Here is a 16,870-nt window from a genome sequence, read left to right on the forward strand (position 1 = left end):
AAATGAGTAACAATGCAGGCTGGGTGATATTGTATGCATATTTGTTCTATAAAAACGAGCATAAGCCTAAGTGCTATACAATAACATTATCATTTGACCTTGGAAGTCTGCTTGCATTCACAGTAATTTGACAATATGGATCTCTACACACATATATTAATGATACATAGGGTGATCCAATCTTGTATGAAATGTATATCACATTAGTGAAATCATAACCATATTTTTTTTGCAGTGTACTTAGGAACATGCTATATGATGCCACTTCCTGTTTTGTCAAGGGGTGAAAGTTTGTGTTTCATCACTTCCCGGGATGTCAATATGGGGTGGGGTCAAATGGCATCACTTCCAGTGATGTCATCAGAGGTCAAGGGTCACGAGGCGAGCGGTGGGCCACTTTTTATTGGGTGTTCGGGCCTATTTCTTGTCCCAGTCCGACCCTGTGTGCACCTTAATTTCTCATTTTTTTATTAAGATGGTAAAAGAAAGAATGGCATGGAAATACAGGCAGGTGGATGAAGTTAAAGTCATCTTTCGTAGAACTGAGGTGACCCTTTCAAAAGTGCCCCAGGCAATTTGTACACTTACAAACTAGAAACACGTGCTTAAAAAGTGTTAGCAGTCTATACATTGGTGGGAACTTTCCTGACCAAAATTATTGCTCACATACCTTGAAGTAAAGTTGTGCTATATTTTGACTATAAAGCAGAGTACACATTTGTCCTTGCTAGTCCCACTGCCCATGGCTGAAAAGTTATAGTACTTAGGTTTGGACACTTTCAAAAAAGTAAAACGCACAACAAATTTGTAAATGCATTCTTTCAGGTCCATGCTAATGCTCCTCATGCAAGTTTTCTGCAATCCCATCCAGCAATCCAGGATGCAGCAGCAAGCAGAATTATTTTTCCCATTTAAACCTAGAGCTTCGGCCATGCCGCATGTCCCAATGATTAAATCAGAGTACGCATTCATGCTTGCAGAAGGCCAGGCCCATTGTCCATGCGCCAAAGTTATATCACTATTGTTTGTGCGTACATTTGGACACTTAAAAATAAAACTCAAAACAGATTTCCAAAAGCATGTTTTTAAGTCCTTGCTGATGCTCCTTGCGCAGGTTTGTTGTAATTCAGTACAGCACTTCAGGCTAGCAGAATATTTGCTCCCATTCAAATGTAGGGCTTCAACCATGCTGCATGCCTAAATAATCAAACCAGAGTACACGATTATCAAGTAATTGCAGTTTGGTAGAATGGGCAGATCACTGCCCTTCAGCTAGTACTTTAAATGGATTACCCTGCTGCCGTGATGGTGTTCTTTTGTGAAGGTGCCATTCCTTCTTCAATTGTTACACATCGAATAGGAGAGTGAGCGCTCTTCAGCTGACCGATGGGTTATTCAATAAGTAACTGTTGCCATAATAAAGCATTCTTGAAAACCATTGCTGGTGCTATATTTATAGAAGTCAGCTGACACGTGTTTCGAGTCTCTAGGGTCTTTCTGAAGGCGTGTAGATTGTGGGCTCGTCATTTCTGCGAGGTTGTGTAAATGAATCCGGCATGCAATCCCAATGTCTTGTCCCAGTATGATTGCAAATAAGTGTGGTTAATTATTTAAAGTGGTGGCTGGTAACAACGTGGACACCTGGTTCAGCGTGCTTGGTAATTATCTGCTGATTAGCATTATCTTGGTGCGTATGCAGAGGTAGTCATAGTGATTTGTTGATGCATTCATGTGCATGATTTCGGGCTATAGCCACAGGCAGAATTATAGCCACAGGAAAAAAAAATCCCATTCAAACCTAGCCCGATTTTGAAAACCTTTACCACATAGCCAGCCCCCTGGTGGTCATGCCCACTTTAACGCTATTGCCAGTCCCTTGTGGTCATGGCCAGTAGCCACTTCCCATGGCCACAGGCTATTCCTCAGATACAAAAGGTTTGTCACTATTTTTTTGTACCGACATTATGACACTGTTCAAAAAATAAAACATGGACACATTTGCAAAACCATTCTGTCAGGTGCTTGCCAATGATCCTTGCACAACTTTGATGAAAATCCGTCCATGTTTTACTTTTTGAAAAGTGTGAAAATATACATACATGAAATAGTCATATAATTTAGCACCTAATTCACAAAAGCCAATCAGACTTTGCACAAACATTCAAGGTTCAGTCTGTAATCTTTCTAACATCTTCTGTGCACATTTGTCAAAATGGCACCAAAGTTATAAGGCATCTAAAAATGGTCAAACCTCCCCTTTAATGTTGTCCCTTCTTCACAAAATCTCACCAAACTTTATAGAAACAAATCTGGGTCTGAAATCTTTTTGTACATTTTTGTGCAGATTTGTGAAACTGCACCACATTTATAAACCTTTCAAATATTTTGGGACCCCGTCTACTTTTGTCCCCTCTTGGCAAAAGAAGCACCAATCTTTGCACAACCATTCAAGGTTAGATCTGGAATGATATGACAAAATTGTATACAGTTTCATTGAGTGGCGCCAAAGTTAGAATCCATCCAAAAACTGCTTTTCACCAACCGTGTAATTGAAACACATATATGGATGTCCCCGGACATCTGAGATGTTCACGAACATCACAGGCTGTCCCAAACTCTTCGCAGATTTCGGACATAAAATAAACAACCAGTTTCTGGCTTTTCATGGCCATATCCCATCCTCAGCAACCCTCACCACCTCAGAGATTGTTTCATTAGTTTGACATGTGCAACATAGTGTTTTTAATATGTTTTTACCGCAATGTCCGTGCACTATGGGCGCAGCTCAAGGATTCAACATGGCAGCTGTTTAAAAAAAATGACGATTTTTAATTGACCAATCAGAGGGCGCGTTCAATCTCCACGGACATCACGCTACTCTCTGATTGGTTCAGGGGGCTGTTCGCTGACTGAATCAGGAAATTTACAAAAGCATGCGTTCAGTAGCAAGCTGCCACTCCTGCCGCAAACTTGGTGACAATCCATCCACCGGTTTGGGCTGTAGGTGCAAGCAAACGTGTTTTCCATTGCGTGTATGAGGAAAACCACACATTTTGGAACCCCCTTATAACTTTGCCCCTCTCGACGAAACCTCCCGTAACTTCGAAAGTTCAATTCAAGGGAGCCATATACTTTTTTTCAAAGTTTGGTGAGGATTCATCTGATGTCTGGTGGGTGCTACACACTTTTGAAGATGACCTGAACATATTAGCTTGCACATTGCATCATCCAGTGAGGTACTGCCACTGGTGTGTGCGTCCATGCATAGCCTCATTGAAAGATAGAAGTGAATACCTCATGCATTCAGTTATTGACCCATGTTTCAAGATCAAGGTGGCTGTTTTTCTGCCACTTGAACTCAGAGCCCAGGAAAAAGAGATACAGTTGAGATATGAAGTGCTATACAACAAATTCAACAACCCCAGTGCTCAACACACCACCAGAGATTTCATGAACATGGTCTTCTTATCATCACAAAGTACATTGCTCTTATGACCTCTTAGAGTGAAGAATAACCCACAACCAGGAAGCTGGGACGTTTATCAGGCCATCTAAACCCCCAGAAAAGTAAGCCTCTGATTGGCTCCATGGGAAATCTAATGGTTCTGATTGTCCCAACAAAGTGGATTCTACATTCTTTTTGGTGCTCCCGCATGATGTTGAGCTGCCAGCAGGTCCCAGTTGATCTCATGGGACCATCCAAGGCAATATTTGCCTCATTCCGCAAGTTTGCGTTGTTGTTTGTTCGTCCAGTTTATTGGCGATATGTACTGAGCTGGAGTGATGATGCTGGCTTTTTTTGTTTGTAAACACATTGATGGTGTTTCAGTGAAGTTTCTGTCAATCACTAGGCACCATTCGGATATTACACAGTGATCCAATACACAATTTAGCATGCAAATCAGGGCAAGTATCGTGAAATGTCTTTCAATAAAATAACTAGACTTTGCATGTTGGGATTTCATTGCTTAATTGTGATGTTCCCAGGCACAAGCTTAACTGGCTTTGTTTTAATGACTTTGGAGATTATCTGATTGGTATAATAAATCTTACGAAGCCTCTACATATTAAGATCTCATTAAGAAAACAAACATCCTGAAGAGTGTTCTGTGGCTGCTGCTGTTTGCTACTGGCCTCTGTTTCACCCTATGCCATGTACCAGACAATGGACTGTTTCCTGCTGGGCGGACTGTTTCCTGCTGGGCGGCTTTTGTGTCATTTTTAAAACCCGTTGGCTACCGCTTTTTTTCCGGTGTATAACTGCAATCCATGACTCGTCCCTCTTTGCTTGATGTGCAGGCCTTTTGTTTTCCTTTACCCGCAGCATGGCACATACTTTGATCAGCATATCAAATATCACTGAACGTTTATCTGCAAACAATATACATGTTGCATTAATTCTTCAGTCAAAATCGTTCTTCACGTGAGAAAGCCCTCTTGACAAGGAACAGTGCAATCACTTTAAGTAAATGCTAAAAAAGTCCACTACTCAAAGTGAAGAAATATAGGCGTGACGACGTGCACATCAGCATATGGGAAATATTAAAATCAGCAAAGAACACGTGATTACAGTAGAATCGTGGGCTCCCAAACACATGCCAATTCGAATAAATGAATGATCTGGGTATTCGTACGGCATCATGTTAACATTGGCACCACTGTACAATCAACAGCGCATCCCAAATTACCACGGCAAAAAACACAAGGCACATACCTTCGCCTCCATGCGTAGACAATATATGACAGAAATCTACCCCAGAAACCGTAATGTAACACCAGTGGCTATAGCAGAGAGGAAACATAGCAGAGCAATGATGCATCTGCAAGACACTTGACAGAAGAAAGCCCCAATAGTAGTCAATAAGCAGAAAGACTGTACTTAAAGTAATCAAATCATGTCAGAAGAAAAATATCAACACTACTGGGCGGGTGGGAGTAAAAAAAGTGTAAAAAACACAATATGAGACGGTGCTGGACCAGGGACGTCATTTCACCAAAATGCCAGGTGTGGCAGAAGTGACATCACACGACCCTTGACCTCTGGTGACATCACAGGAAGTGATGTCATTTGACCCCACCCCAAAGTGATATTGTGGGATGCGATGGAACTCGACCTTTCACCCTTTGACAAAACAGGAAGTGCTATCACATAGCATTGTACACTACAAAAATATTGTTACGATATCGCTATAATGTGATGTACATTTCATACAAGAATGGCTCGCCATATGTATCATTAAGATCAGTGTGTATAGGCCCATATTACCAAATTACTGTGAATGCAAGCAGACGTCCATGACCAAATGATAATGATGTGTTATTATATAGCACTTACGCTTAAGCGCTTTATATAGAAAAAATATACACCTAATATCACCCAACCTGTGTTGGTACTCATTGATCGACCACAGAAGGATGAAAGGCTGAGTTGAGGCGTTTAAGAACAGACTATATCAGTGACTCACCCCCTGAAGTGTGCGCTGTTGCGACCTCTGGCGACCCCTAAATGACGTCCCTGTGCTGGCCAAATAACGGAATCAAGGCACAAAATGGCGGCAGTGCAGAGAGGGCATGTATTTCTGTGTGCAACAACATAAAACCCCAAAGGGGCATCCCAAGCTATGATAGATTTTCTGGGAGCAACAGGGCCCACACCTGCATCGGATGTCTCTTTCACATCTATGTAAAGGCCAGAGTTCCGGGTAGAGATATTGTCAGGAAATTGGCTTTGGGCTGTTTAATGTAATCCCTTCATCAATCACTATAGCTATTTTGAGATCAGATATAGTTGTATCTTTAGTACCTTCCCTACATTAAAACGAGAAAAGAAATGGTACAACGAAAACCTCGTTGTACAAACTGAGGCACAGCATAAGGCAAAAAAATTTTGCTCTGGGTTCTTTGCAATTACCAAAAATTTAGTAGTTCATCATTCAATTGGTGCATGTTAATTCAAATTAATCATCTTTATCGTCATAAAAGACATTTATTTTCATATAATCATTAGTGTTTCATAAATTCAAGTTATACTTCACAAACAATGTTATTCACTCATATATATACATTTTTTCTGACAATACATATTTCTTTCACATATTTTTCTCATGTGTTACAAACTGTTAATTGTTCACGTGATCCAATAACCTTGATAGGTTTCCAAATCTAGTTGCCTATCTTCTAAACTACGCGTTTCGGGCAATTAATGCCCTTCTTCAGGTTTTAAAGAGTATTGGATTCTTTTCTATAAAACATAAATTGAAATATATTCAAATTATTTTAGTATTGTATTTTTCTGAAAACTAAAAATTACACTTTTACTAGCTCAAAACTAATGAACTAACCTTCAGAATTCGTATCAACAGAAAAGCTTGCTGCCCAGACAGGGTAAATTTCCAAAGCTGTAATAATGAAGATAAAATGTGTGTCACTATAAAGTGATCGTCAGTAAATGGGGCGGTGGTGTGCAGAGGGAACAGTCGCTGTGGTAAGCGCTGGGTCCCCCTTCTCATCACCTGATTTATACGAGTCTCAAAAGTGATACTTGTTTTACAGAACTGCATCTTTCACTCACCACTGTTAAAGTAGTTGAGTCTGTGGGACACTGCCACTGTCTCGTCTGTTGTTTACATATCGGGAAACCCTGCAAAGAACATCCGGGGTAGATCTTAGGAAACGTGCTGGATGCGGTTATCAAGGATTCAAATGACTATTCACCTTTCCTCATGTTTCCTACCTTGATCGTATGTAGGCAGTTGCTTGCTTGCTTCAAGATAACCGAAGTTGGTAAATGACGAGCTTTTTCAAACAGGTTTTACTGGGTCCTTCCCAATTTATAATTCTCTCGTCAATCTATAATAATGAATTTTGGATTAGTGCTAAACTAAAAATGCTACGTTGGGCATCTACGTTCAATATTGTAGACACGATCATACGCAAGGGATTATTCTATCCTGCTCGGAGCCGGTGTACGTGCTGCTGAACTTTGCTCCCTGTGACTTCCTCGTTCGACGCGCTGCGAAGCGTGTCGCCAGGCAACCGCGGCTGCTAGTCGTAGAGTAAGTTAAATCAGTTCCAACTCGGGCCAATTTGGGCGCCATGTTGGAAGAACTGTGGTGTTGTTTACATTGGTATTATCTATCTCTCAATAGGTATAACACCTAGCATGTATGCTAGAAACTTTTCAATAGATTTAAACCAGTCCAGATGTAACTTATAAACGATGGTCTGTGACTCCAAGAAAAGTAATGCTGTTAAGTGTTGAGGCACAATTGGATTCTCAATTTAGATATCAAATTATGAGAAAAGGTAATATATAACCGACCTACCTATTTTGTTCTTTATTCGGTCACCCATTATTAATTTGATTTTTGGTTATGTTGCTTGATGCAGGTGCATGAACTTATTTTGATACTTCACGTGACTCTCTAGTCTTTAGGATACATATACCGCTTTTACCGCATTCCCAATACTGATTAATGGCAAGTGAATCACTATGCATTCAAAATACTCATAGCACTATTATTTGAGCACTTCTGTGGTCTCTAGTTCATGGCTCACGAGAAATCTGCGTATAAAAATTCCATCACATTTCATTTAACAAACAATCACTGTCAATTTCACAATATCAGAAAATGACTATAGATAGCAATTCAAATCCCAATCTAAATTCATCCCTCTGGGGTTCATTGTATCAAGTCTCTCGATCCAGAATATTTCCCTCTGTTGTAGCAACTGTGTGATGTTACCTCCTCTTTTGGGTAATTTAACATGTTCTAGAATGACAAACTGTATTTGTGCGATAGAGTGCTTGGCAGCATTGAAGTGTTGTGCTACTGGAGATTTCACTGAATGATTCTGAATATTGGATTTGTGTTCACCCCAACGGGTTTTTGCTTTTCTGGTTGTTAATCCAATATAATATAGTCCGCATGGGCATTTTATGCCATATATGACATTCTTAGTGTCACAAGTAGAGGTGTGCTTCAGTAAAATGCTCTGACCGGTGTGAGGATGATTTATTGACTTGCCTTTCATCACACTGTTGCAGGAACTACAATTGTTGCACAGTATAGTCCCTCTGTATATTTCTTTTGTTGTAATGTGTCTCTGGCTAAAGTCAGATTTGATCAAATGATCTTTCAACAATCTACTTTTGTTGTAGGCGAATAGTGGAGGAGATGGAAATAATTTAGCCAATGTGGCATCCTGGGATAATGTTTCCCAATTCTTCTTGATTATTTTCTTTATTGTACTACTTTGCTGAGAGTACGTGGTCACATATATCAAATCTGTCTTTGTGTTCTTTTCTTTCGTGGTAAGCGATTCTTGTCTCAAGATATTCTTAACTGTTGTTGCATGTTTATTCAGTATTTCCTCATTAGGTCCTCTCTTGATGAATTTTTGTCTTAGTTCACTTGATTTCGATTCATACTCATCTTCCTCCGAGATGATACGTCTGTACCTCAAAAAATGACTTAATGGGATATTTGACACTGTATTCCTCGGGTAAAAGCTTGTGTCCAAAAGGAGACTGTTCCTGTCTGTTTCTTTTGTGAAAATTGTTGTTCATACCTACAATAAAACGAGACAGTTGGCCTGCAACCATATGGATTTACATTTTTTTAAAAAGACCATATATAGTTGACCAATAAAAATATGTTTTACTATTCATGTATGAATCTTGGTGTATTAGATACGCCAATGGTCTTTTCCTCACTTTACTTTCCTTTGTTGGGTTTGAAATACCTGTTAACACAACCTCTTTTTGTATAATATAGATGGTAAGCTAAGTAAACAAAACTCCCACCACTACTGTGCACTGCTAAGACAAACATCCAGTACATGAACAATGACATCATACATGTCATTGATGACATCACTGATGACATCACGTGTTAAAATAATGTTAATGAACAGTCCCTACAAGGGGCAATGTTTATAATGATGGTAAAACGATGTCAGGGGTGATCAGGAGATCTTTCATAAACTACTAAATGTATTGAAGAATGTTCTCATCTGAAGAAAAATTATATTTGAGTGTTGTTGTTAATACAGGAACCTATGATACACACACATAGACAACGGCTGCAGCATATACCAAATAAGTACAATATTTTTAATCTGGTAATTTCCGATAGTAAAATAATAAACGCTACCTTATCAAAGTTTTGCATAATGTTACATGGAATAAGTAGTTAACAATTTCAAACTTATGGCACACTTGTGTTAGTTAGCACACAAAATATATATAAAACCCAGAATGCATACAAATTAGAGGCACATACAGGGAAACTAAAGTAAGGAAGAAATAAACAACAGTACCAACATATGCCAACAACATTAGAGTTGATTATCATGTGCACACATAAATTGTGTGTTTGAGGCCTGCTTGTTGCACCATGTATGTGCACTATGAGATCAAATCAAACTCTATGGAAAGTACTTTAAGAAGATATAAGAAGGTTTATGGTTATATACATATAGCACCTTTTCAATGTTTAAAATTCTTGTTGTCTGTAAAGAAAGACAGCCTAGACATGTCAGTGAACAAAAACAAGTGGCCCAGGTATGTGATGTCATCAGGGATGTCATCAATTACATTTGTGTTGTCATCTTTCATTTAATGGATGTTTGTCTAAGCAGTGCATGCTGGTGGTGCAAGTGACGGTTGCTTAGTTTACCATAACTGGTTGTATTTCTGTGGTTTTTCGGTTTCACTTGTAACCATAACGTCCCTTTAACAACATTTTTTCGTTGAATTTCATGTTTTTATTAGTGCAACTTAACCATAACGGCCCTTTAGCAAAGTTTTTTCATTTAATATCCAGTGCAAAATAAGGCACACTTTGCCCTACTGCTAATATCCTGCAACTTTTCACTTTAACCAGTGCAGCCTTTATGTAATCTCTCCCCAGATTGTAACAACATAGTTTACATACTTTAACACTCCACAAACAACACAACTTTATTCACATTTTTTTCCAATAACTGCTCCTGCCTGAATAAGTAATAACGTTTTCAATTAAACTACTTCACCATTACCACAAATATCAACTAACTTTCTTTTACAATTACATGAAAAAAAGACTGAGAAAACTCTTTGTGACCTACATATTAATAAAACATACATATCTCTCTAAAACAAATAACTTACTTTCACTGTGTATTAGCCTAAAGTATTATTTTCTATTCAGCAATATTGTATTTCACTCTTACTCATTCCATGGCAGCATTGACACTATTTCTAATCTTATCTTAACATTGCTATTTAGTCAATACTTCTATTCCATAATTTAATTTCCTTATTCTTACATACCCCTATCCTCAATTCCAAACCAAAAATGTTCACCATCATTGCTTTCCAAATAACTAACACACATTACAACTCACGCACACTCTTCCACACCCCTTTACAATTACACCCACACAACCCTCATACTTGTACATTAATTCACACCATGACAGCAACCACAGCAAGAGGTGAAGGATAAGTCCTGCAGTTCTGATCTGGATAAGTTGAAGAGGTTGGAGAGTCGAAGTAGGGAGAAAGAGACTGTTACAGTAGTCAAGCCTGGAGAGAACCAGGGCTCTGGAGACAGTGAGCCTCTGGGGGAAGGTGAGAAAAGTTTGAATACCTCTGAGGAGGTGCAGCTGGTAGTGGGACTCTCTGGACATGTCCAAGATGTGAGAAGAGAAGAGAGAGTAGAGTCAAAGGGGAATCCCCAGATCTTTTTCCTCACTAGTGGGTGAGGGTGCAGGACCAAGGGATGTCAGCCAGAGTGAAAATGGGAAAACGGAAGCAGGGCAGTTCAACACCAAAAAAAAATAGAATAGTACAAATTGTTAGCAGAAGCTGCTACAGTATTATGCAGAATTCGGTAACAAAAGACACTGTTCCTTGTTGATGAAGTAAGAATGGTTTCCAACCTCGTGGTGGCTTGAATTCATCTCAGAATGCAGAAAGTCCTAAAAACCGACTATGAACAACTGTTTGGAAGAAAACACGTTAATGTTTTGGAGACCTTCTACAGTTAACACCAGTAAAAGGTCAACACATTTTCAAAACATTAGGACACAAACAATGCCGTAATACACTGCAGCATTGGGAGTGTACATCTCTGGCAGAACCTGTGCTTCAGAGAACTAACTGAAAACATGTGTCAGTCTGCATATCTAAACTTTGCTAACATTTTAAAAAGCATTATAACTTGTCTGATTACTAAAGATGCAAAATTCATTTTAGAAACCAGAGTAATCCATGAGCTGTATGGACAAAAGGCATTGGCCCCTGATATCATGGAACTCGGCAAAATTTAAAAATTCCAACATTCACAATCAGTAGCCAATTCAACAATACAATATTGAAAAAAGAAATGCATCCAATAGTGCATATCACCTCCAAAGAAAACTAGAAGTACACAGCATTACACTCCCTATGTGTCATCAAGCAACAGCATGGCTAAATAGCTTAGAAAAATATATCTCCAACACAGCTGGATTAGAAAAACGATTAAGTCTGTGTCTATACAGCGAGTAATTCTAAAACATAACCTTGGCGTAGAGCAAGGTTTAGTCAGTGGAGCAACTGGTACAGTTGTTGGCTTCCAAACATATCCACATGACAACAACATTCAGTTTGTTAACTTCCACTTTGAGAAACTTGTAGAAGTTAAAGGATTAGAATGAACAACAGCATGTGTCCCTCATTTTGAAGACACGTATGTATGCAGAGAACAATACTCTGTGTCTGTTGCATATGCTGTCACTAAGCACAAGTCGCAAAGTCTAACTCTAGACCATGCACGGATCGACATTGGCAGCACAGTCTTCAAAGAAGTTATGAGTTACATAGCACTTACACATCCCTGTGCACTTGATGGTCTATTCCAAGTTAACTGTGATGCAAACAAATCCCACACTGACATTCCTTGCATCCAGGAATACAACAGGCTATGTGCACTGTACAACCCTCAATTAGATATGTACACTGTACCTCAAAAAACAAGACCTTTAAAAACAAAACTAAGAGAAACAGAAACTATACCAGATCTCCCTGGAATACCACTAAAAAAACAAAGAACTGTTGGTCCATCAAATTATACAAGCACAAAACTCTCTAGCGCAAAAGCAACTGCAGTTCCATCAGAAGACACAGTGGCAAATATCTCTTGTCAAGGAACAACGGCAGGCCCCTCAAAGCATACAGAGTCACAACTCTCTGGGCATTTAAATTTAGCATCAAAACTGGAGCAAATTGCTATACAAATGCAGCAATAAATCATATCTTCTAATTGCCACCAATTGTTCACAGCATTTTTACTTAAACGGCTTGGACCAGTTGTGTTTTCAAATGCGCATCCTTCATACAAATTCCACAAATAATCCTGATAGCACCTACAGTGTCCTAGGTATAAGGCAAGAATTAGACTACTGTGCAGAAATGGTCAAATTCACCATAAACACACAGGAAGATCTACAAGAATTCCTAATTTACTACAAGTACTAGAAACCAAAAACATCCCTATATATGAAATCTTCCAGGTTTCATACACGCCGAAACATACACGCACACTCTGGAACCATGTTCCACATGAGCACATCCCTAATGATCGATTTATGTATGTATCCATACGAAATTCTGAATGCGTCCCATTTCAGCAACTACTGCAGAATGCAAATCCTGGCATATTATGCTCTTTTTGCAATACGGAAAACAGCTCTGGCAAACAAATATATTCACATGGTCAATATGTCATAATCATGCTTTTAAGGTACCATGCATATGGTACCAAAAATAACTGTAAACGTGCTAGCTTTACACACCGGCCAAGTTTCTCTTGGCAAGAAAACCTTCTCAACTGTAGGCATAATCTACCACACTGGTGCAAAAGCACTTCAGGCCACTATACTGCATATGTCAAAAAAAGAAGTGGTTGATTTGAATGCAATGATACATCCATTACTCCAAAACATAGGTTACCAGAAAATCTAACAAATGCCTAGCTAATATTCTTGTAACCCAAATGTACTCACTAAGGTACACTACAACAAACTTTAAACATGTGATCATACTTATACCTACATAATAAATCCATATTACTACAGTAGTATTTTTAAAATCCAATATATTAAACACACCCTTCATTAAAATACACTTCAAGCATGCTATCACAGAACCATATAAATTCCACAAACTGTATCTTTGCACAGTAGATTTTTGTTCAATCCACCGTGGATTTTTTTTCCCTCAATGACCCAATGATTACTACATGTTAATACAACAGCAGTGTACCACAAACACATGCTGTACCAAATATAGTACATACAATGTGCTATTTATAAGGTTGGAAAAGTAAATCTATAAATACAACTGTAGGTAATTCAATGTTTGAAAGTATGTTGTTTAACAGATTCTACTTTTGTTTTTCTTTACAGAGAAACAACCACATATTGCAGCCTTGTTACCATATGCAAGTAATTATTCACACCCACTATCATTTACTCTCAGTATATTACTATACCCTTAACTACTAAGGGCAAATTATTATACATTTCACAAACATTTACAATTCCAAATTGCAACCTTCATACAATATTCAAGTAAGCATTCATCCCTACTATCAATTTTAATCAAGTGATTACTATAGCCAAAATCACTTAGGACAAAGTATTGTAGCCATACACAGTGCCCACATTTCTGGTGGCATTATAAATAGCATACACTTCAATAATATCATTCCACCATATTACAAATATGGTATACTCAGTCTAGAGTAGCTATACATATTATACATATATTACTGTGGCTGTGGCCTGTGTCCAGATATATACTCCCCTTAGAGCAGCTATAATTATTATACACATATTACTATGGCTGTGGCCAGTATCCAGATTCATACTCCCCCAGAGTAGCTATAATTGCTATACACATATTACTGTGGCCATGGCCAGTGTCCACAATCTAGGGGGTATGGCCTGTGGCCATGCACCCAAATCTAGACACTAGCAGCGGCATCAATAACAGAATTGAACCATATCATACATGCGCACAATACACCTTCAAATAACATGACTCACCCCCTTGCTTTTAATATTTTCCACCATAACTATACAACCATGCCAGCCAGAGCCACAACTAGATAAACATGTCCCCAAAAATATGCACACTAACCACCATCACAACTATGCTGTTCCACCATATTATAACCTCACCATACACACAAATATACACTTTGCCTATTGTATTACCACTTCAGCAACAACTCACAACTAACAGCTATATTTGTATTCCAAACACAGACATATTACTCGCACTCATTACTTTAATAAATTGTGTAAATATACGAAAGCACAGAACCACTCCCAATCTCATTAGTGTCCATGGACACATGTCTGTGGTCACATGTTCGCCCTTGTCCACAGCTCGGCATGTGGCCATGGACAGTAACACTGGCTACGGACTCTGCAGCACCTTCACAGCCTTTTCTGATTTTGGTTGTTTGACCAAAGTGCAATTATTTGTGTGCAGAATTGACCTTAGTCAATTTTGCTGTGAATTGCTTGGCACTTCTGCCATACATACCCTAATGTCCCTTCCACCATCCCACCTTCCACTCCCTTACCTACCTGCTTGCATGCTTCTGCTTCCCCTGTGGTGTCAGATCCGTCCCTCTAATGCAGGTCGGATCCATCGCCACTAGGTCCCTTTTTCTTTTTTTCCCTTTTTATTTCTTTTTGGTGTCCTCCGCCTCCAATGTTCAGGAAGCGGAGACACCCCCGCAAACCCTTGAGGCCTAAAATACTGAACATGGGGAGCAGGGGTAACCCCCAAGACCCCCGCTCCACATTTTCAATATTTTTTATAATGGATCGAATGGTACTGCACAAATTTGGTCAAATGTACCGCAGATATCACTGATTTTGTTTGACTTACTTCTCTGCTAGTTTAAAAAAAAACTACTGCATGGATTTACACTGAATTTGCAACAGCATGCTTTCCCCACCAAGCTGCCAAGTTTGGCACAAATCCGTCCAGTGGTTTGGGCTGTAAGCATCAGCACATTTTTTGTCATGCCTTTGGGGATTTCAAAAGTTTTGGGACCCCCTCTATAACTTTGTCCCCCCTTTATGAAACCACACGAAACTTCGCAAAATCATTCCAAGGTGGCCATATTTCTTTTTCTCAGAGTTTGGTGAGGATTCTTCTAATGCCGCCAGTTATAAGCCACCCAAAAACTACTCTTCCTATGGATTTAAAACTTAATCATAACTACCGCAGGCTGTGTAATGCTTCACAACCTGTAAAGTGCCAGTTTGCAATACTGTGATCAAAGCACGTCATTGTTCACTTAGACGGTCCAAAAAGTGCAAAGTGTAATTCCAGTGAGGGCAATAGGAGCCTGTAAACTGTGGTGATTTGTGGCACATCTGCAATTGTTTCAGCACATTTCTTACACTGTATGGCCATCAGAAGTGTGAGCTGTTCTTCTGTGTCATTTCCTTGCCAGGCTGGTCATTTCTGATTAAATGTGTCACCACAAGGCGAAGGGCTGTTCACAGCAAGGAACATACAGGGGCTTGCCAATTGATATGACAGCAAAGATATTAGATCCATTTTTGGCATCAACAATGCTCAACTGTAGATTCTGTGATAAAAGCCACTGCACAACCACATTCTCCCATATCTCGGTATGTGATGTGGTGGTATAACAGGTATTATGGGTGCAGTGGCTCAATATTGGTGACTATGTGGAAAATATGGTAATCAGCTGCAGACTGCGAAGGTCAAAACACTTGTTGGCATGGGAAACTAATTAGAAAAAACGAAAATAAACATCTATTCAGTGTACAAAATGTGTACTTCTTCATTGCAACCAAAATGTGTACTTCTTCATTGCAACCTGTTAATCTCAACTTGTTTATACCTGCACATTGATTGAGGCAAACTGTTGTGACCTTCTCCCATTGGTCAACTCTATTGTGGATGCTGCCTTCAAATCATGGTAAATGCAAAGTGTCCTCCTGCTGTACTGCATGGCCTTGCTGTCCCCTCAGATCAATTGAGGGTCATGCTCCTTTAAGCTGGCAGTGTAAGGGAAGGTCACAGAGCATGCAGTCAAAGCCATGAAGTCAATGGTCTCTCCACTAGTCCACATGCCCTTGGTGAAGAGGACTTTTGGGCCATTAGACAGATAAAATGTCTGGCCCACCATGAAAAGTATTTTTTCATACAAATCTTTTTAAAAGTTGCATGAAAAGTGCCATCAGGTTTGGATGTTCCAGCAGGGATTGGCTTTCCTCTTGGATGGATGAACACCTATTGGCTTGTTGATTGACAGATGTTTGATCTTTTTCTTTCTATCCCATGGTTCATATGCCTAAAGAGAAACTGACTGCATCTCTCCACTCTCTACAAGGTGTGCACTAGACATAAACTGTTCTAACCATACACAAAGTATTGGTCTTGCCAAACAAATGCAATTTAAGGAATGTGGTAATGCTTATCTATGCTTCTATGCACTTCACATGTATGGGGATGCATTGTGAAGTAGTTCATGCATGGGTCTGTGAATAAAGAGCTGTTTGTGAGAACTGCATTCTAATACCACCTCTGCTAATGGTATTTTAATATTTCGTATATTGTATTTTATTGTGTTGCTTTTAAACACATTGACAAATGAAACAAAACCATACTCTAGGCAATATGACCTATGACATTTGTTACCACTTATCTGGGCTCGAACTGCAAAATACCCTTGTTATATTATAGGGACAGGACTAATGTCCTATGTGTATCAACACTGGTGGGCACAGGTTCCTCAAAAGTGATGTTTTGTAGGATGTTTTAATCTGGCAACCTTTTCTTCAGGGG

This window comes from Ambystoma mexicanum, chromosome 1q, assembly GCF_040938575.1.
Source record: "Ambystoma mexicanum isolate Mex_15411 chromosome 1q, UKY_AmexF1_1, whole genome shotgun sequence".
NCBI classification, from domain to species: domain Eukaryota; kingdom Metazoa; phylum Chordata; class Amphibia; order Caudata; family Ambystomatidae; genus Ambystoma; species Ambystoma mexicanum.